The sequence below is a fragment of the Oryctolagus cuniculus genome, chromosome 16 (assembly GCF_051225735.1).
Source record: "Oryctolagus cuniculus isolate XC-2025 breed Fujian yellow rabbit chromosome 16, ASM5122573v1, whole genome shotgun sequence".
Classification (NCBI taxonomy): domain Eukaryota; kingdom Metazoa; phylum Chordata; class Mammalia; order Lagomorpha; family Leporidae; genus Oryctolagus; species Oryctolagus cuniculus.
Genome location: NC_142882.1, coordinates 49618171 through 49645081, shown reverse-complemented (window position 1 = coordinate 49645081; position 26911 = coordinate 49618171). Strand labels below are relative to the sequence as shown.

At 45.0% G+C, this 26911-nt stretch overlaps 1 long non-coding RNA gene and 1 other non-coding gene across 4 annotated transcripts; one reads left to right on the top strand and one right to left on the bottom strand.

The window, feature by feature from the left end:
* Positions 1 to 933: 933 nt before the first annotated feature.
* Positions 934 to 25123, bottom strand: LOC149121732 (uncharacterized). Of its 3 annotated transcripts, XR_016223199.1 has the most exons (5): positions 24834 to 25123; positions 11715 to 11787; positions 11281 to 11454; positions 7448 to 7625; positions 934 to 1124 (listed from the first exon to the last, which is right to left on the bottom strand). It is a non-coding gene; the product is annotated as an uncharacterized LOC149121732 (long non-coding RNA). The 3 variants fall into 3 exon arrangements; XR_016223198.1 differs by lacking the exon at positions 24834 to 25123 and having other exon boundaries at positions 11715 to 11866; XR_016223197.1 differs by lacking the exons at positions 11281 to 11454; positions 24834 to 25123 and having other exon boundaries at positions 11715 to 11866.
* On the top strand, positions 18911 to 19202 carry LOC149121733 (signal recognition particle RNA). Its single transcript, XR_016223449.1, has one exon.
* Positions 25124 to 26911: the final 1788 nt, after the last annotated feature.

The following is a 26911-nucleotide window of genomic DNA, read 5'->3' as shown; positions in this document are numbered from 1 at the left end:
CACGTTTGTAATGGCTGTTGATGTGCTATAAATCATTCTCAAAACAAGGACTTGGGGAGATAAACGATACATATCTATTTAATAATCCATTATCCAAAATAAATATTCTACCTTAAACTAAAGCAAATGCACTTGCGCTGTTGACGCATCAGCGTGGCGCGGGCTAATGGTCAAATGATTTGTAAAGTGGAACTCCGTTGCTGCACAGTGTGTCCCACGTGCCCAGGGGAGATGAATGTCTCCTCCTAACTCAACAACAGAAATGCCTTCAAGTAAAACCACCAGCCCAAATGTCCCCCACTGTCTACCCAGAGCCATCTCAGCTTTGGTGTCTGGAGTCTTTGTTGTCAAAACCTGGGTTTTTTGTTTGTTTGATTGTTTTTTTGCGTGGGATCTGTCAGGCGTGACATGCTACTGGGCTATGGCAAAGAAGGTCGAGTAGATCCCTGACCGCTCCCATAGAGCGGTCCACTGTGAGGCACCAGAGCAACACCGCACACTGCAAAAGCACTTACCACCAAGTTCAAGTTTCCCAAATTTTAAATCCTATTGAGCTTGACTCACAGGGTTAGTTCCTATCCAAATACCATCTTGTGGCCACTACTTCCAGCATCCTTTTTGTCCTTATAGCTCCAGTACTGCAGGGCACTCGGACGAATGACCTTGGACAAGTCAGATCATTCAACCGGTTGACCTTGGACAAGCCGGCCCTCTGTGTTGTTTGCTGTTGTGTCTCCAACAAGAAGCCTCTGCCCCAGGTCATCTGTAGTGCCTCTTCCAGCTTTAGATGACTGTCATTCTTAACATTTAGCTTTTGTTGAAAGTTTGTGTTAATAATTCCACTCTATTCTCAGGCTTTTATTTGGTTCCTCTGTACCAGATTTCTTTTTTTAAAACTTTTTTAAAGATTTATTTATTTATTTGAAAGAGTTACACAGAGAGAGGAGAGGCAGAGAGAAAGAGAGGTCTTCCATTCAATGGTTCACTTTCCAGATGGCTGCAACGGCCGGAGCTGCACTGATCCAAAGCCAGGAACCAGGAGCTTCTTCAGGGTCTCCCACATGGGTGCAGGGGCCCAAGGACTTGGGCCATCTTCTGCTGCTTTCCCAGGCCACAGCAGAGAGCTGGATCGAAAGAGGAGCAGCCGGGACTAAAACTGGTGCTTATATGGGATGCCGGCGCTTTAGGCCAGGGCTTTAACCCACTGCGCCACAGCACCAGCCCCCCAGATTTCTTAATTCCAAAGAGTAAGGACTCCTATAAATGAAGCCTGATACTGTTAATCCCACAATTGGAATCCTGAAAAGATGATTGTGGTCATAACTATGGGGATACGTCATCTTCGGTTTACGGAATTCATCTTCAACTGTTCCCATGAATCTGTACAAGACACACTCCCGCCTCCCTCACCAGCCTGAGTCTGAACACAGGAGACTCCACCTATTCAGTGGCCCCCAACTGCGTGGTGCTTTCCGTCCTTTTGCTTGTCTAGGATTCACAATCCTGTCTCTAACTGTGGCCTACCTGTCACAGACCTCTTGCCTAAGGTAGAGTGACAGGTGGAGGCTGACTGAGTAACTGACAGTTCCATAATCCCTTCACACGCCCCCATGTCAGGCTAGACACTGCCACTTCATGTGCCCAGCTTTTTAATACTTCTTAATTGGAACATTCCTGCTGCTGTCGGATAGCTCTTAACAAGCCCGATTAAAAACATTCCAATCAATGCCTGATAGATAAAAGACCACTGAGTCAGGTGGAATTTTTTTTTAACAGTATTTTTCCCCCTTAAGATTTTATCAGTCCACTTGCAAAAGCAAATTGTACGATTCAAGAGGAATTTATGGAGTAGCTGCTTGGGCTATGTATCATTCTAGGCATTAGAACAGACAGGATCTTTTGCCTCAAGGAGTAAGTAAGTTACTGGCTGTATACGTAGTGTTTTATTTCTAATAAAAGTCTCCCATTACCCTGCATTTTGATGCACTTCCTTTGAAAATACTAAGTCCTTTCTTTGTGAACAATGGGGCACTTTTGCCTCCAGGTGTGTGCTTCCCACATGCCCTTGGTTCTCCCAAGAAAGAGAGAGAAAGAGCCCAAGAAGGCTGCAAGGCGTGACCACCACCTTGACCCACGTTGCAGTTCCAGGTTTCTCACTGGATTATCCTAGTTTCCTTCTCTTGGAGATCAACCCTTCCTGAAACAGTGGAAACAACAGGTGTAATTCCCATCAATTAGCATGGCAAGACGTGCTGTTTTTCCTGCCAGCTGAGCCACCTGTGTGACTGCCTCGCTCTTCCTCTCCTGCTGGTCTCCCCACTGCTCCCCCATTTTGCTGTGAAAAAGCACCTTTTCTTCTTCCCTCCCTGAAACAATTTTCCTTTTTAACTTGGGCAGTTAACTTTTCTTTTTAACCTCTGTTGAGAAAAGCAATCCCACGTGGTGTTCTAAGGCGTAGGGTGCCCCACAATGAATCGGTGGAGAGACACAAGGTAAAATGACCCGACATCTAAACAGGGATTCAGCCAAAGCAGCTGACTTGCTAGAGATGTAGGTTTGAAGGTCAATCGAGATCCTGGTTCCTTAACTGGAACTTCACTCACAGTGCCCTGATGGCAAGCTGGGCGGGTTCTCCAGAGGGGGTTTCAGTCCTAGATGCTGCCCTATAGGTTCCGTGGGTATAACCAGAAGAAAATCATGTTCCAAAAACTCTGCAAGCCCTTTGTAAAGAAACACCACTGGCAGCTACAACAGTATGTGGACACACAGAGACTTCTGGCTGTCCCAGTCGGCCACAACATCGAAACTCACCTGATCAAGAGTTCCCTTCCCAGATACAACTGTGATTAGTATGAAGTAATTCTGAATACGAATGAAAAGATTGGGTTATTTGTAAGATCCAAGAGAAGTACAAGATCACTTGTCCTTGCTTCCAGGCCATCAAAGGCCACACTGACGCAGCAATCAGCCCCACGCTTTAGTCTGGCTTCTCCAACACTAGGGGACAGCACTGAAGAACACGAAGCTTGCTACAATCCAGCTCTGACTTTTTTTTTTTTTTTTTTTTTTTTTTTTTTTTTTTTTTTCCCCAAAACCAAGCAAAAGTAAGGAAGGAGTATAGGAAGTTAGGGTCTGAGCTGAGAAACTTGTAAAGCTTGGAACTGATCGGGATTGAAAATAATCGATGATTCGGCCGGCGCCGCGGCTCACTAGGCTAATCCTCCGCCTTGCGGCGCCTGCACACAGGGTTCTAGTCCTGGTCGGGGCGCTGGATTCTGTCCCGGTTGCCCCTCTTCCAGGCCAGCTCTCTGCTGTGGCCCTGGAGTGCAGTGGAGGATGGCCCAAGTGCTTGGGCCCTGCACCCCATGGGAGACCAGGAGAAGCACCTGGCTCCTGCCTTTGGATCAGCGCAGTGCGCTGGCCGCGGCGGCCATTGGAGGGTGAACCAACGGCAAAGGAAGACCTTTCTCTCTGTCTCTCTCTCTCTCTCACTATCCACTCTGCCTGTCAAAAAACAACAACAACAAAAGAAAATAATTGATGATTCAATAGCTTTGACTTATGAACATAAATGAAGCAAGCTTTGTTCAGCATGCTGCTTTGGTTAAATCAGTCTGATCTTCCAAGAGCTACTGTTTCCTAGGTAAGTAGTTAAGTGCTTTATGTCTGGTCCTACCAGCAATCAACCAAGGGACAGGGAGTCACCTTCCATGTGCCTAAGCAGTGGGTCAGAGAAGAGTACCCTCAAAATTCTCAATTATACATGCTTAATCTAACGTATTTATACAACTCCTCCACTCTTCTTGCCTGCTTCCTTAGCTCTCTTGGCTCTGTCCCCGATTCTGAACCAATGCCCCCTTGACTCTTAAATGGCATCACCTTGATCCTTTTTTTTTTATTATAAAACAACGGAAGCTCACTGTTCAAGGTTCATCCTTCTTCCCTTGCCTAATGTTGGCTAGGTTTTTTTTTTTTTCTTTGTCTTTTAAAAAAGATTTTTTATTAGAAAGGCAGAGTTACAGAGAAAGAAAGGGAGAGACAGAGAGAGAGATCTTCCATGCGCTGGTTCACTCCCCAAATGGCCACAATGGCCCAAAGTGGGCCAGGCTGAAGCCAAGAGCTTCTTCTGGATCTCCCATGTGGGTGTAGGGACCCAAGGACTTAGACTATCCTTTGATGCTTTCCCAGGTGCATTAGCAGGGAGCTGGATCAGAAGTGGAGCAGCCAGGACTTGAACTGGCACCTATTAAGTAAATCACTTGGAATTTTTGCTATATACTCGTTTGACCAAACTGCATAAGGTCATTTTCTCTTCCTGCAGCTCTTTATGACCACAGTTCAACCCCAACCTTTTGCAAAGAATGTTCAGTGGCCTCTTCCCATGTTCCTCCCCACTTCCTGCCTCCTGGCCAGCTTCTCCTTCTACTTCCTCATCTTTAATCTCTGTTGTCTGCGCCTGCAATTGATGATCTATTTGTGTTGACCTCTACCGGTCTACACGGCTCGTGGTTTTCACTCATATTCTGGCAGTATATCTCCCAGTGGCTCGGAAGTTTTAGTCTGCCACCCTTTGTGGCTTCCCTCCAAGAGTTGATAATCCTTCTCTCCAGGTCTAACCTGCCTCTCCACCCCACTGTGTATGAGAATAAGGTGTTTTCCAACGAGCTGAACTGTTATTTTAAATGTGCTCTGTTCTCTCAAGATATACTTCTAAAATTATATATATATACATAGAGCAACAACTCTAAGACATGTTTTCTAATGTTCCAATTCCTCTTTACTTAATGAAAGAACTGGATTGGATGTGGTTAGTAATATGGTGAGAACAGCTGGCTTGCTCTTCAAAAGTTAATTCAGTCTTTGATTGCTCTGGAATAAGTAGGAGCTAAAAATGGTCCCTGGGCATTTGGAGTCCACAACACGCAAAGGTCATATGGCCAGAGATGCAACTTTTACTTATTTACATTTCCTTATTATGACATGAAACGTTTGGGGACTCTAATTGCTGAGACATACAATAATTGAAAGAAACAGTTTTGAATGAAATACACTTAAAAGGAGAAAAAAATGCAATCAGGATGTTGAACCAAACCAGAAATGTCCACGGAACTTAGCAATGGGTATTGAGTACAAGATGAATCGATTAACGAGCGCATTTAGCAATGACTGTATTCTCTGCTCCGGTTCTGGTCTCCCTTGTGGGTTTCTGTAGCTGTTGGCAAACTGTTGTTGCACCCTGCACTAGTGCTGCAGAAAGCTACGGAATGTCTTTCTCCCTCAGAGATGCTTCCCTCGAGTCTGTGGTTTGGTTCAGGGGGCCCCAGTTCATGCCAACATTTTAACACGCATCAGTGAGGAGGATGTCATTTTCCACAGGCAAAAATGAGTTTAGATATGTAAGTGTTCAAGCTCTTAGGTCTGTATGACTGTTCATTTAACTCCTATGAAAAGTGCATCACTGAAGGAATAAAAGGGTTTGTAAAGATCCTTGTTAGGGCTGGTGTTGCGGCATAACAGATAAAGCTGCTGCCTGTGATGCTGGCATCCCATATGGGCAACCGGTTCAGATCCTGGCTGCTCCACTTCTGATTCAGCTCTCTGCTGACATGCCTGGGAAAACAGCAGAGGATGGTCCAAGTGTTTGGACGCCTGACACCCACGTGGGAGACCAGTGAAGCTCCTAGCTTTGGCCTGCTCCAGCTGTGGCCCTGCCGGCTGTCAGGGCGGGAGGGGGGGGGACCAGCAGATGGAAGATGTCGCTCTGTCTGTCCCTCTCTCTGTAACTCTTTCAAATTAATAAGTCAATTTTTTTTTTTTTTTTCAGAAAAAGATGCTTGATGTTGCTACGCTACAGCAAGGAAAAGGTCTCACATCGTTGGATCTGATTTGGTGTTTGTCGCATGTTAACTGGTAAATAGCCAAGACTCTGAGGTGGCATTTCTTGTGCTGGGCTCTGATGGCATTTGTCTTATGCAAGTTTAGCACTTGGAGTTGCTGGTTTATCCTCCTTGTTATTTAATAAGTGTATACACCCACTAACTTTCTGTTAAGTCACTCAATCCATATAAAGCACTATAACACTGTGGCCCTTAAAGTACTAATAAAGGAACTAAAGAAACAGGAGTTTGAGTCCATAGCTCAACCTGGCAGAAGTGGTAACCCCAGCAATTTAGCTCCAAGTCCCTATTAACCACCATACACTTCTAATTCAACTGGAAAAGCGAACACTTTAAAATGGCTCAGTTATAACATAGTTCGACATGGTCCAGAATTCAGGACAAGGTGAAACTTTGCTGAACTCCATCCAGGGAGCTGGGAAGCCCTGGAGGGCTTCACTGTGGGTTTATCTCCCGGGCCAGCTTCTCCATCTCTGTGTCCCTAGCCTAGAACAACAGCTGACCAGTAGGGAGGATTATAAACACCCTGAGGTATGGAGCTGAGGTTGTGCAATGGACTGAACTTGTGAGTGACCATGACTTTCAGGCCACTTCTCTGGTGAAGTGCTTGTGTAGCATAAGAAGACTCTGTTGGCTTCAGTTCTGACTGTGCACCATGAGACTCCCATGGATAACTTGGGCAGGGGTAGTGGCTTTAGTCCATAACCTCTACCAGCCATTGCCAACTTAACCAAACCTCTCCTCTACAGTAGAAACAAAATCCTGCCTGCAAACACAGCTTTGGGTGACTCTCCTGGCTCCCACTAATTTCCAACAGCTCTTCTGAGAGAATTGCTTTGATCAAGCCCTCTGTTGATACTCTGCCACCTTCTTTGTCAAATGGGACTCAACTAGTCTGACCCACCTCGACCTCATTTCTACATCTGAAAAGTAGGAACTGTAGCTAGGACAAAATAAAGTCAGTATGTAAATCACGTAGGACAGTCACTAACCCAGAGTGAACATTTAGCAGGCACAATTCAATGATGAAGATTCACAAACTTCCACTGATATTCCAAATAAGTCTCTGGAAATTACACATTTGTTCTCAGGCAGATTGCATAGGCTAAAACACTAAGTTTCTCTGCTTCTGCTGGTATTCATACTGGAATTTGTTAGGTCGCCCTACTTAAAAAGTGGAAAAATAAGATGCAGTTTGATCTATAAAAGTTATCTAAGCATTCTAATTTAACTGGCTTCAATATTAAATGTTATTAACCATAGTAATAAAATTATAGTTCTATTGATTTCTGCTGATTAACTTTTCGGTATTAGCTTCAAAGATCATTTATTAAACACTTCTTTGAGAATTTAATCAGCATCAGGCACCAGGGAAGCATTGTCTGTATTGCAAAGTCTAGTTTTGCTGGCTCCTTAAGAACTGGAGTCACATCTAGGAAGGCAGACCACCTGATGGAGGTGCTGATCTGGGTTTGTTCTATTTTTCACACCATTGCTCCTTCAAAGCAGGCTTTGCATTCCTCTTCCTGGAAGGTGGGAGAGTGACTTACCTGGAGGCTGAGATCATTGTCCTGGGTGTAGACAACTGGGGGTACTTGGAGTCCAGTTTCTTCTGCCCTTCTGTGCAAGTGTAAACTCAACAGGGACACAGGTCACTTGCTTGGACAGCAAGAAGAGGAGACGCTGCTCCTTCAGTTCCAAAAGGAGGGAAGAAGATACCTCCTCTGGCTGGAAAGAGGGAGGAAGACCCATAGAGAGTACAGGAACAGTGCAGATGGCCCTCAACCCACCCCACACGCTGCGCGGCGTCATCTCCCCTGGGACGTCACAAGTTCTTGGAGAACATGATTGTGTATGCAGAAGACCCAACACAGGCCTCGGCAGTGAGCTTCCAGTCTTCTGCCAAGATTAAATGAAGACAGGCTTCTGCCAGAATTCACAGAAGGCAGTGACTTGGACACAGGTGGCGGCCTGATGGCCCACAGGTTTCTGAGACTTCGGGTGCTATGTAAATCTTCTGGATTTTTGGATGCTCTATGTGTGGCCTTAATCCAGCATTTTTTAGACAGAGAGCTGAGTCAGGTATGGGTTTATTTATGTGTTATAAAGAAAGAACTTGCCTAGTGTGCCATACAATTCGTATACAAAGAGTCTTCCTGCTATGTAAACCTTAGCATGATACTTTGCACATGTTAGGCGCTTAGTAAATATTTTTAAAATTGGTGTGACATTGCACCTGGAAATTTGTGGTAGCAATGCTAATTGAGGTTTACACCATTAAGGCAACACTCGCCCCGGCAGAAATGAGCTACTAGCTAGACACCCATGACTTCGACACTTAACAATGATGCTGCCTCAAGGTGAGTGTGTGTTGCAGAATCTGTAGAAAGGGTAAACAAAATAGCGCCAGTTCAGTGTGGGGATCTTTGTGGCACTCGCTAGCTGAAAGGATGAATTATGCCCTTGTTTAATTTGTCACCATTTCAATTACAACATCACTGCTGACCCTTCCTCCTGACACAGTCCATTTTGTTCTTGCAACGCACTTGGCCATCGGCCACATTTCCCGTTATTGATGATGCGAATTTATGTATTGCAGCTATAAATGATTTAATTGCATATATAAATGATTTAATTGCAGATTAGATAAATATGATGTAGACATTCCCAATCACGTAATTATTCAAAAGATGATAATAATTTGGCCCCATTTGTCAAATAATGTTACTGCATTTTAATTTATATTTCAGAAGATTTAATTAACCAAGTTCTAGGAACTTAGACAGGAACAAGCCGCCTTAAATCCTTCCTGGAACAAGGTGGGATACAGATAAATAAACAAACAATAGCACATCATCCCTTTACTGTTATGATTTCTTTCCTCTAAAGATTTCTCTTTTTCTCCTCCCAGAGAATGTAATGTACTTGTGGGTGATTCATCAAATTAAAATTAATAATTAGAAAAACATAAGTATGTCTTGATTTAGGAGTAACATTTTAAGATCAGTTTCTTTAGAAAGCATTCTTTGATGGCAACTTAGGACACTAAAATTGGGATGTTGGGAACATTAAGTATGGATGGGGAAGATAATTATATCCCTATTTTAATGAACCCCTAATAAAATTTAGCCTTTTCTTCAATTATAACTATAACTATAGGCAACATATAACAGTATTTGCAGTACCTGTGACATTCTGGAGTGCCTGCCTGGTTACAGTGCTGGCCACTCTGAGCTTCTGCTCCACCTTATCTGCTAATGCACCTGGGATACAGCAGGTGAAGACCCAAGTGCTTGGGTTCCTGCTACTCACAGGGGCGGTCTGGACATACTTCCTGCCTCCTGGCTTCAGCCTGGCCCAGCCCCAGTGTTGCAGGCATCTGGGGAATGACACTGGAGACTGGAAGATCTAGGTCTCTCTCCCTCTCTCTGTCACTCTGCCATTCTGCCTCTCAAGTAAATAAATGAATCTTTGTCAAAAACATGGTTTGTGCCTGATTCTTTTTAAGGAGGGTGGGGAGTAGGGGTGCCAGGTAATCGTGAATTCTTTAAATTCCATTTTTAATAACACTCATGCACATTCTGCATGCTTTAAATATTTTCAACAAATCATTTGGCTTATATAACATACACTTCAGGAAATGAGAAGGGAGCAAATAATTTAAAAGTTCTGACAGGTTTTCTGCTAGGCTAATGGCAATTTACATGCATGTCACAGCTTTCATGGATCGAACCTGAGCAGCTGCCCGTTGCTGTCAAGGACAGAATGGTGAGGTTTTCAGAGAAGAAATGAAGTTCGTTAAGAAAGGGTCTCTGTTTTACTCAAGGAGTCAAACTCCTGTTGGAAAACAGTTCTTTCCTACCTGAAGTCCAAAACTCCAAGGTGGGAAGTAGACATGAAATTCAATCAGCCCAGAGATTCAGGCGTGCCCTTAGCAAGGGAAGCTACAGGCATTGGGCATCTAGAACCAAGGCAGGAACCCAGGAAAGCCTGGGAGAGCAGATACCACTGTCCTATCACTGCCATAACAAACCACCACACATGTGGTGGCATTAAAACAATGCAAGCTGGAGCTGGCATTGTGGAGCAGCGGCTGCTCTGCTTCTGATCCAGCTCCCTGCTAATGGGCCTGGGAAAGCAGCAGCAAGTCTCTCAAGTGCTTGGGTCCCTGCCACCCACGTGGGAGACCTGGACGGAGTTACGTGTTCCTGGAATTGGCCTGACCCAGCCCTGGCCACTGCGGGCATTTGGGGAGTGAACCAGCCAATGGAAAATCTCTTTCCCTTTCAAATAAATTAAAGACAAAACAAAACAAAAACAAGGCAAACATATAGAATCTTATAGTTCTATGTCTGTGTCTCAAAAGTCTGCATGAGTCTCGCTGGACTAACACTAAAGCATAAAGAGTACATGGTCTTCTGTAGGCCCTGGACAGCCTCCAATGTTTTTGACTTTTTTTAGCACCCAGAGGCTGCAGTCTGGTTCTAACCCTTTTCCTCCACTTATAAAGCTAACAGAGGAGAAATCAGTCTTTCCTCCCAACACCTGACCTCCTCCCCTGCCCTCTTCTCTCCCTTTTAAGAACCTCGGTAACTACATTGGACCCACCTGGATAACTCAGGATGCTGTCCCCAGCTCAAAGTCTTTAATGTAATCACAGGTACAGGGTTGTCTCTCACCATATAAGGAAATTCTCAAATATGCACAGGTCCCCAGAATTCAGACATGGACATCTCTGGGTGAGGTGTCTTTATGCTGCCCACCACAGTACTCAGGTGAATAGCTCTTGGGGAGACAGATGACTCTAGAAATAAATGGTGGGGCTAGTGCTGTGGTATAGCAGCTAAAGCTACTGCCTGCAGTGCCGGCATCCCATATGGGCGTTGGTTCATGTCCCGGCCGCTCAACTTCTGATCCAGCTCTCTGCTGTGGCCTGGGACAGCAGTGGAAGATGGCCCAAATCCTTGGGCCCCTGCACCCATGTGGGAGACCCGGAAGAAACTCTTGGCTTTCTGCCTGGCCCAGCCTTGGTTGTTGCAGCCATTATAGGAGTGAACCAGCAGATGGAAGGGCACACATACTCCCTCTCTGTCCTCTCTGCATATCTGCCTTTAAAATAAATAAATAAATCTTAAAAAAAAAAAAGCAACACACACAAATTCAAATCTGGAGGCATTAAGTAAGGGCTCTTTGGATCACAGCCCGGTGGTTAGCAGGAACTGGTTCAACACATGAGTTTAAGTGAAAGGGATAGGAGATTAGAAAGGAGGCAGAGAGCAGTGCTTCCTCTTAGTTCTGGAGTGCTGGGTACCAACGCCAGAAAAAGCAGAGGAAGGGACAAGCATTTGGCCTAATGTTGACACCACATCGCCTATCAGAATACCTGGGTTTGACTCCCAGCTCTGGTTCCTGACTCCAGCTTCTTGCTAATGCACACTCCGGGAGGCAGCAGCTGACGGCTCCAGTGCTGGGGTCCCTGCCACCCAAGTGTGGGAGAGCCAACTTGAGTTCCTGACTCCTGGTTTCTGTCTGGCCCAGCCTTGGCTGTTGTGGGCATCTGGAGAGTGAAACAGCAGATGGAAGATCTCTGTGTCTGTCTCTCTGCCTTTCAAATAGAATGAAAAAATAATAAAAAAATCTTTTATGGCTAACTTATTTGGAAAACTGTTGGTCCAGTGAGTAGGCCAGTGTGTGGCTAGACTGGTATATCGTGCTATGGGAGCAAGAAGCCCAAGAGGACTCACGCATAACGTTTATTAATTCCAAAGAAAACTGCCCGAAAGTCTGGAAGGGAGGGAGGGAGGGAGATTTACTCACAGGAACACCCAACTCCGGTGGGTCAGCCGATGGAAACCCGCGCTGATTCAGCCGGAGTACACGGTGCTGAACGCTGTAGGGTAAACAAGCACAGTTGGCTCAGGGTCAAGGCAGCGCTCCACAGGCCTCAGCTGTACTGGGCTGACGTTGCCCTCCCCATCAGATTCCACTTAAGCTGTTCAGGAGGGGTGAGGCCACCCAGGGCACAGAACGCACTTTCTTAACCATCCCTGCAAGGTAGTATGCTCCAGATAGCAAAAGAATGTTTTTGCACAGGAACTAACAAATCATCCATGTTTCCACCCAGAGGACAAATCTCTTGTCTACTGAGCAACTTGCCTCTCCCAACACTCATTCAACAAATATTTATTGAGTTCTCTGTTCCTCATCACACTCCCCTCGGGTCAGCCATTGGTGGCCCCGAGACATCATCTGGGAACTTGAATTGCTGCTCTTAGCTATGTTGTAGAGGTGCTAAGCCTGCTTTTGCAAATGCCCCACAAAGAAATGAGCTTGTGACCTTTCCAGGGGTGCTTTGCTGGCGGGCCATGGTCTCATTAGTGTCAGTGACAAACTAAAATGTGATCTTAACATAAATGGGGAAAACCGGAGTGGCATCTTCTGATGATGACTTCTGGTGGCAGCAACAGAGGAACTCGGGGAAGTCCCAGTATTTCTGCATTTATAAAACCTATCTCGGGCGCGGTACTGGCGGGATTAGGTGAAGTGTGTTGAATCTGCTTTTTCCTCTTATATGTATCATGTAAACAAGTAACTTTCTCATGTTACATAGATAAGTGACAAGTGGAAGCTGTCAGTCTGAAACCCAAAATCCATCTGCTACCCTACAAGCCTTCAAAATGTGGTTGGAGACCCTGCTGGTTTTTTTTTTTTTTTAACTTTTATTTAATGCATATAAATTTCCAAAGTACGACTTATGGATTACAATGGCTTCCCCCCCATACCGTCCCTCCCACCCACAACCTTCCCCTTTCCCACTCCCACTCCCTCTCCCCTTCCATTCACATCAAGATTCATTTTCGGTTATCTTAATATACAGAAGATCAGCTTAGTATACATCAAGTATGGATTTCAGCAGTTTGCTCCCACACAGAAACATAAAGTGAAAAATAATAGATGATTTTTTTTTTAAATGATGATGAAATCAGAGCAGACCTAGTGTCATGTTTAATCCCAGTGAGAGTCAAGTTGGGAATTGATAATTTCTTTCTTTTTTTTTTTTTTTTACAGAGGATCAGTTTAGTATGCATTAAGTAAGGATTTCAACAGTTTGCACCCCCATAGAAACACAAAGTGAAATATATTGTTTGAGTACTCGTTATAGCATTAAATCTCAATGTACAGCACATTAAGGATAGAGATCCTACATGAGGAGTAAGTGCACAGTGACTCCTGTTGTTGACTTTACAAATTGACACTCCTGTCTATGGCATCAGTAATCTCCCTATGCTCCAGTCATGAGTTTCCAAGGCTATGGAAGCCCTCTGAGTTCTCCGACTCTTATCTTGTTTAGACAAGGTCATAGTCAAAGTGGAGGTTCTCTCCTCCCTTCAGAGAAAGGTACCTCCTTCTTTGATGACCTGTTCTTTCCACTGGGATCTCACTCACAGAGATCTTTTGCCAGAGTGTCTTGGCTTTCCATGCCTGAAATACTCTCATGAGCTTTTCAGCCAGCTCCGAATGCCTTTAGGGCTGATTCTGAGGCCAGAGTGCTATTTAGGACATCTGCCATTCTATGAGTCTGCTGAGTATCTCACTTCCCATGTTGGATCACTCTCCCCTTTATTTACTCCATCGGTTAGCGTTAGCAGGTACTAGACTTGTCTATGTGCTCCCTTTGACTCCCAGTCCCTCCACCATGACCAACTGTGAACTGAAACTGATCACCTGGAACAGTGAGATGGCATTGGTACATGCCACCTCGATGGGATTGAATTGGAATCCCCTGGTATGCTTCCAACTCCACCACTTGGGGCAAGTCAGCCTGAGCATGTCCCAAATTATACATCTCTTCCCTCTCCCATTCCCATCACCATGTTCAACAGGGATCACATTTCAGTTAACCCTGCTGGTTTGTAAGAAGACAAAGCCAGGAACTGGGAACATTCTAGACATTTGCAGAATACCTAAACAGAGTGATTTTATACATGTTGAGTATAATGGTAAAAAAAGGGAGGCTTTTAAATTCTATGTCTTGGCTATTTTATTTCAGATTTTAGTCAAACATTTGTATGGTATCTGGCAAAAGGAACAATCCATGATAGAAAAACTGGTCTAGGGGCCGGCGCTGTGGCTCACTTGGCTAATCCTCCACCTGTGGCGCCAGCATCCCATCTAGTCCCGGTTGCTCCTCTTCCAGTCCAGCTCTCTGCTGTGGCCCGGGAAGGCAGTGGAGGATGGCCCAAGTGCTTGGGCTCCTGTACCCACATGGGAGACCAGGAGGAAGCACCTGGCTCCTGGCTTTGGATTGGCGCAGCGCACCAGCCATAGCAACCATTTGGGGGGTGAACCAACAGAAGGAAGACGTTTCTGTCTCTCTCTCTCTGTCACTGTCTGACTCTATCTGTAAAATAAATAAAAAAAAAAAGAAAAGAAAAGAAAAACTGGTCTGGCCCACTTTTCATCTGAGGAGGACCACACTGCACATTGCAAATTCCTAGCTCTCCAAATAAAATGCAGGCAGCACAGAAAGAGTGGCCCTGTCTTGGCCTCCCCCTCTGATCTCCCCATGGGAAGGATGACAGCAAATTCTCAACGGCATGGCCAAGTTCTGCTTTTGAAGTATTCGATGCTCACGAGTAAGAGCCCTGCCAGTCTTCTCCCCACTGGGAGGCTCCAACAGCACTACTGTTTCAGTCCTGGTCTGTGGGCTCCACGCTCCACTTCCAGCTTAATCAACTTCATGTGTCTGTAGGTCTAATTAGTTTCCTCTCGGATTGGGCTGAATTCAAGAGGGGTCAGTTCAGGAGCACCTCCCGAAGAGAGATCAAATCTATTTATCGTGCCTTTTGAGCAGGTGTTTGATTTCTTTGACAAAACGACAGTGGAGTTTCGAAAGCTTTCTTTTCAGGTGTTCTGTCGCTGGCCTGGAGCCATGGGCTCTTAAATGGTGATCAAAGACACAGACAACCCTGGGATCTGTCAATAGAAAGTGTGTTCTTTTTAAACACATTGCTTGGAACTTCCTTTTCAGTTTCTTAGTTTTACTTTCTAAGGGGTCGTGTATTGGGGTCATTCTATTGTACCGTAATTATGTGCATTTTAAGTTGCTTGCTCCTCTTAGCTTCTGTCCTGAGACAGAGAAAGGACTGTCATGATGCACATGTATTTGCTTTTTTTTATTGAAATAACATACGTGTGGAGTATATAGTAAGATATGCTGTTAAAATGAAAGGGTCACTATATCACAACAATATCAAAAAAATTAAATACCAAGATTCATAATTCTTTTTTTAAATAGGAGTGTTCTGGTTATATAGGACTTTCAGCAACTAGAAATGCCCTTATGTTTATTGTGAAACTCTTATTTAGGAAAACATTATTAAATTATTCCTTAGTCTCCTTATTTAAGGGGTGCTGCTGTAAAGTTAAGAAGTAAACGGTTGCAACAAGTCACTGATTTTAGAACAGAACTGTTCAAATGCACTTTGCTGTTATCAGAAGGCAGACTGGGAGGTGAGGCCCAGCCACAAACATACCAGGTAAGAACGATCAATCACTCCTGCAAAACCCCATCTCTCCTGAGCAGCCTTGCCCGGCTACTGCTTGCTCTTGGTGCACATTTGGTCCTGCCAAGGCATCAGTCCCTGTTTTATTTTAGAAAACTGAGTATTGAGCATTCTGACCTTGGCTGAACTACACACATGGGTCTTTTGCCAACCACATACAACATATGAGGGTTGCCTGTGACATATTGGAGATCAGTACTGGGGCTTCTTTATAGATACTTCTATATAAAAAAATCAAGTGTATTCTGTCATAGCTTAGGCAAAACTGCCTATCACTAGATTCAGGTGGCCAAAGTATAGAAGACTGATGACTGATTGTTCAATAGGTAGTTTATTACTAGCTCCATTTCTGAGATTAAAAAATTAATTAGGGGCTGGCGCTGTGGTGTAGTGGGTAAAGCCACATCCCAATATGGGCGCCAATTCGAGTCCCAGCTGCTCTACTTCTGATCCAGCTCTCTGCTATGGCCTGGGAAAGCAGTGGAAGATGGCCCAGGTCCTTGGGCCCCTGCACCCATGTGGGAGACCTGGAAGAAGCTCCTGACTCCTGGCTCCGGATAGGCACAGCTTCAGTTGTTGCGGCCAATTGGGGAGTGAACCAGCGGATGGAAGACCTCTCTCTCTCTCTCTCTCTCTCTCTGCCTCTCCTTCTCTCTCTGTAACTCTGACTTTCAAATAAATAAATAAATCTTAAAAAGATTAATTAAGGATTCAGGGGCCTGCGCTGTGGCACAGCGGTTAATGCCCTGGCCTGCAGTGCTGGCATCTAATATGGACGCCAGTTCAAGTCCCGGCTGCTCCACTTCCTATCAAGCTCTCTGCTATGGCCTGGGAAAGCAGTAGAGATGGGCCAAGTCCTTGGGCCCCTGTACCTGCATGGGAGACCCGGAAGAAGCTCTTGGCTTCTGGCTTCGGATTGGCGCAGCTCCGGCCGTTGCGGCCAATTGGGGAGTGAACCAGCAGATGGAAGACCTTTCTCTCTGTCTCTCCCTCTCCTCTCTGTGTAACTCTGACTTTCAAATAAATAAATAAATCTTTAAAAAATATTAATTAAAGGGAATATTTTTCAGATCCAATGAAAATAAGATTATAAATACGGTCAGAGGCAGGTGTTTGGCCTAGTAGTTATGATACACCCTGGGATGCCTTTGTCCCACACTGGAGTGCGTGGGTTCTGGTCCTGGCTCCTCTCCTGATTCCAGCTTCTTGCTAATGTGCAGCCTGGCAGTCAAAAGGCAATGACTCCAGTAGTTGGGTCCTTGCTACCCATGAATTAAGTTCCTGTCTCGGATATAAGTTTCTAGCTCCCAATTTCAGCCTGATCCAGCCCCTGGCTATTACGGCCTTTTAGGGAATGAACCAGCACATGAAGATCAATCAATCTCTCTTTCTCTCTCTCTTTGCCTCTCAAATGAATAAAATAAAAAATGAAATGTAAAACTCACAATCTTCACCAATCACTTGATAATCTATGTAAAATTCCCTTTCAATCTGGGGTAAAATCGATTTGATGAGTCTATATAGAAATAATACCTTGACCAAAGATATTTCCTTTATGAAGTGGAAGCTTAAGAATAACTTACCTGGAAATATCTAAGACAATGAAATCTACCTGTTTAAGCATCTGATGTGTCACTGGTATCAGAGCAAAGGAAAACCTAGCAAAGCACAATCAAATGTGGCCAGGTTTTCAGTTGGGTTTACTCATGGTTCTCATAGACAAAGAGAAGTCTTTAGTTTAGGAATAGTGCTCATTAAATCAATGCTGGTTGGCAAAGTAATTGACTAAGTTCTGATTTATGTAAAAATACATGCTAAAAATGTCACGTAGGTCTTGTAAGTTATCCTTCTCTCTTGAGGACAAAAGGGACTATGGTGGCAGGGGTTGTGGCACAGAAGGTTAAGCTGCAGCTTGCTTCACCCCATCCATGCCAAAGCATTCAGGAACCAATTCCTGCCTCTGCTTCTGATCCAGCTTCTTGATAATGTGTCTGGGAGGTAGCTGATGAGGGTCCCTGCCACCCACATGGGAGACTTGGGTGGAGTCCCTGGCTCCTGGCTTTAGCCTGGCCCAGCCATGGCGGTTGCAGGCATTGTGGTGTGAACTAGTAGATGGAAGAGCTCTGTCTCTGCCTCTACCTTCCAAATATAAACAAATAAATAACTGATTGTAGTCAGAATTTCTATTATCTTTGTTTGGGTTATACACTCATGTCATGGGGATAAGCGACTCTCATGCTCATAATGGCTCTTGACCAGTCTGAAGTCTGTGCTGGACTCCCAGACTTATTTTAATTCCAATTCCCTTGTATAAAACTTGTTCTCTGTTAATTGTCCCTAGTCCTGTGGTTTCAGGTCTCCTGTTATTAATCATCCCTGTACTTGTACATCTCTTTTTACCTTCTGTGATTTGTTATTTTACTTTTTAAAAATGTGTTTATTTGGGAAGGAGACAGAGACAGAGAGGCCAAGACAAAGAGAGCCAAAGAGTTCACATATGCTGGTTCACTCCTCAAATGCCCACAAAGACCAGGACCGGGCAAGGTCCAAAGCCAGGAGACAGGAGCTCCACCCAGATCTCCTATGCGGGTGGCAGAGACCCAATTACTTGAGCCATTTCCTGCTCCTTCTCAGGGTGTGCATTAGTAGGAAGCAGGAATTGGAAATGGCAGCAGGACTTCAACCTGGGCACTCTGACATGGAATGCAGGTATCCTACACGGCATCTTAACCACTGCATCAGATACCTTTCCCTTTATCAAGTGGGAGCCTGTTGTACAAAAGCAGATGAAAGTACAGTTGTGTGGGCTGAGGCAGAAGGAGGTGGACGTTTCTCTATTTTGCCTTCCTACCATAAAATGCCTAGGACTCAGCAAAGCACAATTTTTAAACGTGTTTATTTATTTTCATCTACTTAAACGACAGTGACAGAGAGAGAGAGAAGGAAGGAGGGAGGGAGGGGGGGAGACAGAAATCGAGATCTTGTATCTATTGTTTTATTCTCCAAATGCTCACAACAGCCAGGCATCCAGAACTCAATCTGGGTCTTCCACATGGTGGCCGGGGCCCAACCATTTTAGCCATCATCTACTGGATCTCAGACTGCATTAGCAGGAAGCTGGATCATAAGTGGAGGAGCCAGGAGGACTCTAATCAGGACTCTGACATGGGATGCGGGCATCCCAAAGTGGGGTGTCAGGGTGTAACCACTGCAACACAGCACCCACACCAACAGAACAGGATTCGAACCCTCGTACTCAAATTGAAATCGGAAAAGACCCCCTAAAATTTACACTGAAATGTGACCCCTTAAAGTTCCCTAGAAATGCTATCTGGGGTGCCACATATGCTACCGGAATTTGGGGTGCCTTACAATTTCACCACAGGCTTATCCCTGATATTAATAAGCCCAAGAGGATTCTTGCCTAATATTTAGAGAAGAATTCTAGCCGGGTGCGGTGGCGCGCGCCTGTAGTCCCAGCTACTCGGGAGGCTGAGGCTGGAGGATCGCTTGAGTCCAGGAGTTCTGGGCTGTCGTGCGCTATGCCGATTGGGTGTCCGCACTAAGTTCAGCATCAATATGGTGACCTCCCGGGAGCGGGGGACCACCAGGTTGCCTAAGGAGGAGTGAACTGGCCCAGGTCGGAAACGGAGCAGGTCAAAACTCCCGTGCTGATCAGAGAAGAATTCTAAATACCGCCACAAATAAACGAGGCAGCATGGTACGTTTTAAGCTTTTATTTAGTGAGAAAGATGCATAGGAAAGTGAGCCCTTCATTTAAGAGAGAGAGATAAATAGGGGTTCATACTGAGCACCAGGAACCAGCCACGTGGAAGAGCATCTAGGCCTGTATCTGGGCCAGGAAGCCTAGAGCCCATGGCCCGAAAGCCATGTGCCCTGGAGGTGCGGAGCTACAGTAAACCCTCTCCTGACAAGAGGCCAGGGAAGAGGAGCGGCCCGGGCCACACCGTGTCCTGGCTTTTTACCCACTTCCAAAGGGGAGTGGTTAATTAACCTGATTGGCTGGTGGGCACCCAGGTGTGGCCAGGTAGGGAAATGAGGCCACACAGGGGCGTGGCAAAGGCATCAGGTAGGGGCATGAGGTCACACAGGGGTGTGGTGAAGGCGTGGTCTTACAGTTCACAAAGCTAATCAATTTTAACCTGTATGCCCGCCTACTTCAAAATGCCACTGAAATCCATGGAAAGTCCAAATGATGGGTCAAATGAGAGGTCAAATTGCTGCAAATAGTCACATGTGGTTCTCATCTATAATTGGTTGGTGTTCTCTTAGCTCTTGGTTCTCCATGACTTGGCCATGCATTGATCCTTTTTCCACACAGCCCGGTACTACTTTCTGTCTCTTGGTCTCACTGGTCCCTTTCTTTTCCTCTGGGACTTCTTCCCTAAGATCTCCTCTGGCTTAAACCAGCTTTCTTATTTAAAACACACATTACAATCTGGACTCCAGGGCCCCAGGGGGTAATGGACAAAGGAAGCTGGCACAAATTGCCTATCTTCTCTTTTCCGTCTCAGTCTTCAGCTCTGTCTGATTAGAGCATCCAGTGTGCCATTCTTCTTTCCAAATATTGCACTTGTGAGTGGTAAGAGAATAAATACACGCTGACATAATCGGATTTATCTATTTCTTTGAGAGGTAAATTCTCTACATAATTTTATAACTATTGGTTCTTAGAGTTTAACCACCACTGCAGGGAAGAGACAAAGTAGAAACCACATACATCTGGGACTGGACTGGATTCTCTTTCTCTTCTTCTTGAGCTTTCATAATAGCTCTTGTGACACAGTTACTTCATTAATTCAGTGAGAGAGCCTCCATCTACTGCTTTACTCCCCAAATGGCTGAAACAGTGAGGGATGGACCAGTCTGATGCCAGGAGCCAAGAACTCCATCTGGGACTTCCACATGGGTGGCAGGGATCCAGGTACTTGGGCCATCATCTGCTGCCTTCCCAAGCACATTAGCAGGGAGCTACATCAGAAGAGGAGTAGCTGGGACTCGAACCAGCACTCTGATATGGGACATTTAGCATCACAAACAGTAGCTTAACCCATTTCACCCAGTTCCAGCCCCTCATACTCACACTTTTAACCCAAAATGTCTATTTACAGTGGCATGTTTTATAAGCACACAACAAGACTCATTTTCTTTTTTAGACATTATCCCCAATGATTTGTGAACTACTTAAAGAAAAATTATATTAAGGTCAACTTTACAACTACCTCTCTTAGGGGATGGTGGTTGGTGGTGTAGCAGGTAAAGCCACTGCCTGCGACATGCACATCCCATATGTTCATGTCCCAGCTGCTCCACTTCGGATCCAGCTCGCTGCTAATGGCCTGGGAAAAGCAGAGGAGGATGGCCCAAGAACTTGGGCCTTTGCACCCACATGGGAGATCCAGATGTGAGGAGTGAACCAATGGATGGAAGATCTCTCTCTCTCTCTCTGTAACTCTGATTTTCAAATAAATAAATCTTTTAAAAAATTCTCTTATAGGGAATTTATTTACATTAGACTAGATTATAGAAACTAAATAATAAAATTTTCAGAAAATAAAACAAATTGATGCCTTGAAAATATATTTCTGTTCCTCCTATTTGGAATTTAGGAAGACAAAGGCAAAGAATATCTAACCTCTGCAGTGTTTTATTTTGCAATATACCAAAGCCCTTAGTATTTTCCAAGGAATCTTGATATGCTATTTCAGCTCTATAAATCCTCTCTTGATAATTAACTAGCGATTTCAAAAGAGTGTTTGGCCTCAAACAAATTTAAAATAGGACAAAATATTGTGCTGTGGAAGATGAGGGTTTTCTGGACGAACTTTCCTTTGGGAAGATTTGCTCATAAATCTATATATTACTTACAGGAGATGAGAGAATTATCTGACGCTGAACCATCAAAGAACACACACTGTTGAACAAGGCCAGAGACTGTTCTGCAGTGTTTAGGTGCTGAATGGAAGAAGCTAATGAGAAAAAGAGTGATTGTGACAAGCAATTATGTCACCTATGTGAACAGCTTAATTTTCTAAATTAGCCACTTTGATAATTATGACATCTCATTTGTCTTTTAATTCCATGAGCCCTGAAGTTTACCTTTGATTTTTTTCCAATCAGATAAGAGGTTTTTGATAAGCCAAGGGTCTATTATGTGTCTGAAAAATTCAGATTTCAGGCTGATTGGCCTTGCTGTTCGCTCACGCAGGAGCCAATGGCTCTCCCCAGAAGAGCTCTCCAAAGCTTTGCTTTCCTCCCTTGTGTGTGCGGCGGCGATGGGGAAAAGGGGGCGGGGAGACAGGGGAGGTTGCAAAGCAAATTAATAGTGTCAACAGGACTGAAGAGAAAACTATTCAGCCTACTCCAGCGGAAAGGCACACTGTGTTTCAAGTACATTAAAAAATCACTTTAGCAGCATCCACTTTGCATGCATGCCCCCAAATGACCAAGCTAATTACAAATTATTCTGATCCACTCATTGAAGCACTTTCAAGGGCTTCAGAAAACTATGTATGCTTGTTGTTGTTGTTGTTGTTGTCGCATTGGGAGGCTTACCCCCAAAATGAGGTCTGTACAGCTAGGGATATTACAAAGTGATTTCTTGAGGGTGGGCGTGGTAGCCACAGTGGCTTAAGCCACCACGTGAGATGACACCCACATTCCACATTGGAGAGTGTGGTTTGAGTCCCTGCTACCCCACACTTCTGATCCAGCTTCCTGCTAATGTAGCTGGGAGGCAGCTGATGATGGCTCAAGTATTGGAGTTCCTGCTCCTGACTGGCCTGGCCCAGCCCTGGCTGTTACGGACATTTGGGGAGTGAACCTGCAGATCTCTCTCTCTCTCTCTCTCTCTCTCTCATTTCTTTCTGTCACTCTTTCAAATAAATAAATAAATAAATAAAGGTAATTTCTTAAAAGGGGAACCTCAGCAATCATTTTCAATTGAGTTTTTCTTTTCTTTTCTTCTTCTTCTTCCTTTTTTTTTTTTTTTTTTTTTTTTGACAGGCAGAGTGGACAGTGAGAGAGAGAGACAGAGAGAAAGGTCTTCCTTTTTCCGTTGGTTCACCCTCCAACGGCCGCTGTGGCCGGCACACCGCGCTGATCCAAAGCCAGGAGCCAGGTGCCTCCCCTGGTCTCCCATTCGGGTGCAGGGCCATCCTCCACTGCACTCCTGGGCCACAGCAGGGAGCTGGACTGGAAGAGGCACAACCGGGACAGAATCCGGTGCTCCAACTGGGACTAGAACCCGGTGTGCCGGCACCGCAGGCAGAGGATTAGCCTATTGAGCAGCCCTTTCTTTTTTTTTTTTTAAGATTTATTTATTTACTTTGAAAGTCAGAGTTACACAGAGAGAGGTCTTCCATCTGCTGGTTCATTCTCCAATTGGCCGCAACGGCTGGAACTGTGCCAATCTGAAGCCAAGAGCCAGACCCTCTTCCGGGTCTCCCACACAGATGCAGGGTCCCAAGGGCTTGGACCATCTTCTACTGCTTTCCCAGTAGAGAGCTGGATCGAAAGTGGAGCAGCCGGGTCTTGAACCTGTGTCCATATGGGATACCGGCCCTTCAGGCCAGGGTGTTAACCCACTGCACCACAGCGCTGGACTTCAACTGGGTTTTTCAAGCTGAGTTTTATATGCAACAAGGAATCCCGACTTTTTCAATTTACAGGTACTTTTGTAACCATGTAACCTCTCTTTCTTGAATGCTTGTGTAGCTGGCAGAAGGATGCCTGGAGTGCCAAAGTGAAACTACAATTAGCTTATCTGAGATGGGGCCTTTCAGAGGTAAAGGCCAAGATTAGATTAGATTCAGATCACTGAGAGAAGTATTTAAGGAAGTCAGCAAAGTCGATTTAGCCAATCACATTACAAGGTAAGGACACACAGAGCTGTACATCAACATGTACAGTGGAGACTTAAGGAGGTAGCTGAGAGGAGTTAGGAAATGGCTTGAGAGGCAGGGGTTTGGCACAGCTGGGCTGCCAACATCCCATTTTGGAGTGCCTGGTTACAGTCTTGGCTTCGCTTCTGATCTGCTTCCTGCTAATGCACACCTGGGGAGGCAGCAGGTGATGGCTCAAGTGTTTGGCTTCCGGCTACCCAAATAGAAGACCCAGACTAAGTTCCCAGCTCCTGGCTTCAGTGTAGCACAGGCTTGGCTGTTTGGGGCATTGTGGAAGTGAACAAGCAGATGCAAGGTGTTTATCTCTGACTCTGTCTTTCAAATAAAAACAAAGTTGACAATTAAATGTTAAAAAAATAGATATTTTTAAAAAACATAGCTTGACTATTAACACATACACACACACACACACACACACATCCCTACATCCTCTCATGGCCTGACCAGATGCCATCAATAATGAATGACTTCTTTCCTATTTTCCACGTACTCTGAAAGATGTGTGTTGTTTTGCGAACTCCTTTCCTACTCAGGGCTATCCTTGAGGCTTATCCTTTGACCTGATCTCATCCAGAAAAAGGAAGTTTGCAGGTACATCCTGGCCATCCCACATTTTAGGATTAGTGTTCCATCAGGTGGTTAGAACAAGTGGCTTGCAACCTTGTGTGATCACAGTCACTCCCTCGAATGCAGAGTAGTGGTCGGGACCCTTCCCGGTCTATAGGACTGTGTCTAGATTTTCCCAGGATTATGAAGCAGTCTGATCCTATGATGACTTAGGCTATAGGAAGTGTCTTGGTGGTTACATCTCCACCAAGGTGAAAGATTACTCCAGGTCATAGGCCTGGAGTCACTACCACCAGTGACGTCAGAATGAGACAATCTGCCAGAAAAAGAGCCAGGTAAAAAGTGAACCAGGGTTTCTTTTGAAACTGTCCGTTCTCTCTCTTTGCAATATATAGAAAGTCTATAGGCTCTTCATTTTATATATTTGAAAGGAAGGGAGGGAGGGAGGAAGGAGAGAGAGAGAGAGACAGTGAGACAGAGAGAGAGAGAGAGAGAGGTGTACCATCTACCAATTCATTCCCCAAATGCCCTCAACAGCCAGGGCTGGGCGAGGCCAAAGCTGAGAGCTGGTAACTCAGTCTGGGTCTCCCATGTGGGTGGCACAGACCCACCTACTTGGGACATCATGTGTTGCCTCCCAAGGTATATAGCAGCAGGAGCTGGAATTGGAAATGGGGCTGAGACAAATCCAGGCACTCTGATACAGGGCGATCCAGAATGCTGCCATCCATCCCAAGGAGTTCTCAACCTCTAACCCCCACCCATAGTCTGCTTATAAATATATCAGTCAACCTTACTATCATTAGTGTATTTTTCATTTTCTAGTGGAAGAGGTTCTTATTTTTGTTCAGGTGTTATGTGCCTAGAGTAAAATTTACCTTTTTGGAGTGTAAAGTTGAGTGTCGCTCCCCCTCTTCGCGGAGGAACGACACAGGACCCTGCGCTGTTCTTTTGTCTGCTCGGCCCTTCCCGGGTTTGCTGCTGGTTCTTCCCGGGTTGGCTACCGACACTCCCACCTCTGTGGGAGGGTGGTGCCCCCTGCCACTTTCCCCACTTCCGCGGGGGAGCGGCACACCGCCAGCCGGCTCTCTCGGGGGCTGCTCAGATGTTCCTCAGGTGTTCCTGGTGCATGTTGTCTCTCTCCTCCTTTATAGTCCTCTTCCACCAATCCCATCTCTGCTACCCACACGCCGAGTACGCTGCTCTCCTCCAATCAGGAGCAGGATCAGCTCCTGCAGGTCATCACTCAAGTTGGCGAGAGGCAGCTGCGTAGAAGCTGTTTACTCCTCTCCCAGCGCCATATTGTGGGAGAGCAGATGCATAGAATAAGTCTTAATTCGAGTAACTTAGTCTAGTCCGAGTTGCTCCCCACAGTTGAGCAAGATTTGACGAACACAGGAGCTTATGTAACCACCGCCACAATCAAAAGCAGCTCCAAAAAGTTCCTCAGTGCCCCTGTGTAGGCAGTCCCCAGCCTCCCAAGCCCCTGACCTCCACTGGTCTCTTTTCTTTTTTTAAAATTTTTTTATTTTTATTTAATAAATACAAATTTCCAAAGTACAGCTTTTGGATTACAGTGGCTTCCCCCCCCCCCACAAATAACTTCCCTCCCACCTGCACCCCTCCCATCTCCCACTCCATCTCCCATTCCATTCACATCAAGATTCTTTTCAATTATCTTTATATACAGAAGATCAATTTATTATATATTAAGTAAAGATTTCAACAGTTTGCACCCACACAGAAACACAAAGTGTAAAGTACTGTTTGAGTACTAGTTATAGCATTAATTCACATTGTACAACACATTAAGGACAGAGTAAGTGCACAGTGACTCCTGTTGTTGATTAACAACTGATACTCTTGTTTATGGTGTCAGTAATCTCCCTAGGCTCTTGTCATGAGTTGCCAAGGCTATGGAAGCCTTTTGAGTTGGCCAACTCCGATCTTATTTAGACAAGGTCATAGTCAAAGTGGAAGTTCTCTCCTCCCTTCAGAGAAAGGCCTGTTCTTTCTGCTGGGATCTCACTCACAGAGATCTTTCATTTGGGTTTGTTGTGGTGGTGGTGTTTTTTTTTTTTTTTTTTTGCCAGAATGTCTTGGCTTTCCATGCCTAAAACACTCTCATGGGCTCTTCAGCCAGATCTGAATGCCTTAAGGGCTGATTCTGAGGCCAGAATGCTGTTTAGGACATCTGCCATTCTATGAGTCTGCTGTGTATCCCACTTCCCATGTTGGATCATTCTCTCCTTCTTAATTCTATCAGTTAGTATTAGCAGACACTAGTCTTGTTTATGTGATCCCTTTGACTCTTAATGTTATCATTATGATCAATTGTGAACTGAAACTGATCACTTGGACTAGTGAGATGGCATTGTTACATGCCACCTAGATGGGATTGAGTTTGAATCCCCTGGCACGTTTCTAACTCAACCATTTGGGGCAAGTCCGATTGAGCATCTCCCAAACTGTACATCTCCTCCCTCTCTTATTCCCACTCTTATATTCAGTTAAATTTAAACACCTAAGAATAATTGTGTGTTAATTAAAGAGTTCAACCAATAGTATTAAGTAAAACAACAAAAAAATACTAAAAGGGATAAAATATTAAGTTGTTTATCAACAGTCAGGACAAGGGCTGATCAAGTCACTGTTTCTCATAGTGTCCATTTCACTTCAACAGGTTTCCTTTTTGGTGCTCGGTTAGTTGTCACTGATCAGGGAGAACATATGATATTCGTCCCTTTGGGACTGGCTTATTTCACTCAGCGTAATGTTTTCCAGATTCCTCCATTTCGTTGCAAATGCACTGGTCTCTTTTCTGATTCTCGAGTGCGCCTTTGCTCAGGATGCCATATACATGCAGTCATGGTCATGGAGACTTTTCAACATGATGTCATGCATTTGAGATTCATAGGTGTCATTGTGTGTGTCAGTGGTTCCTTCTTTTCATTGA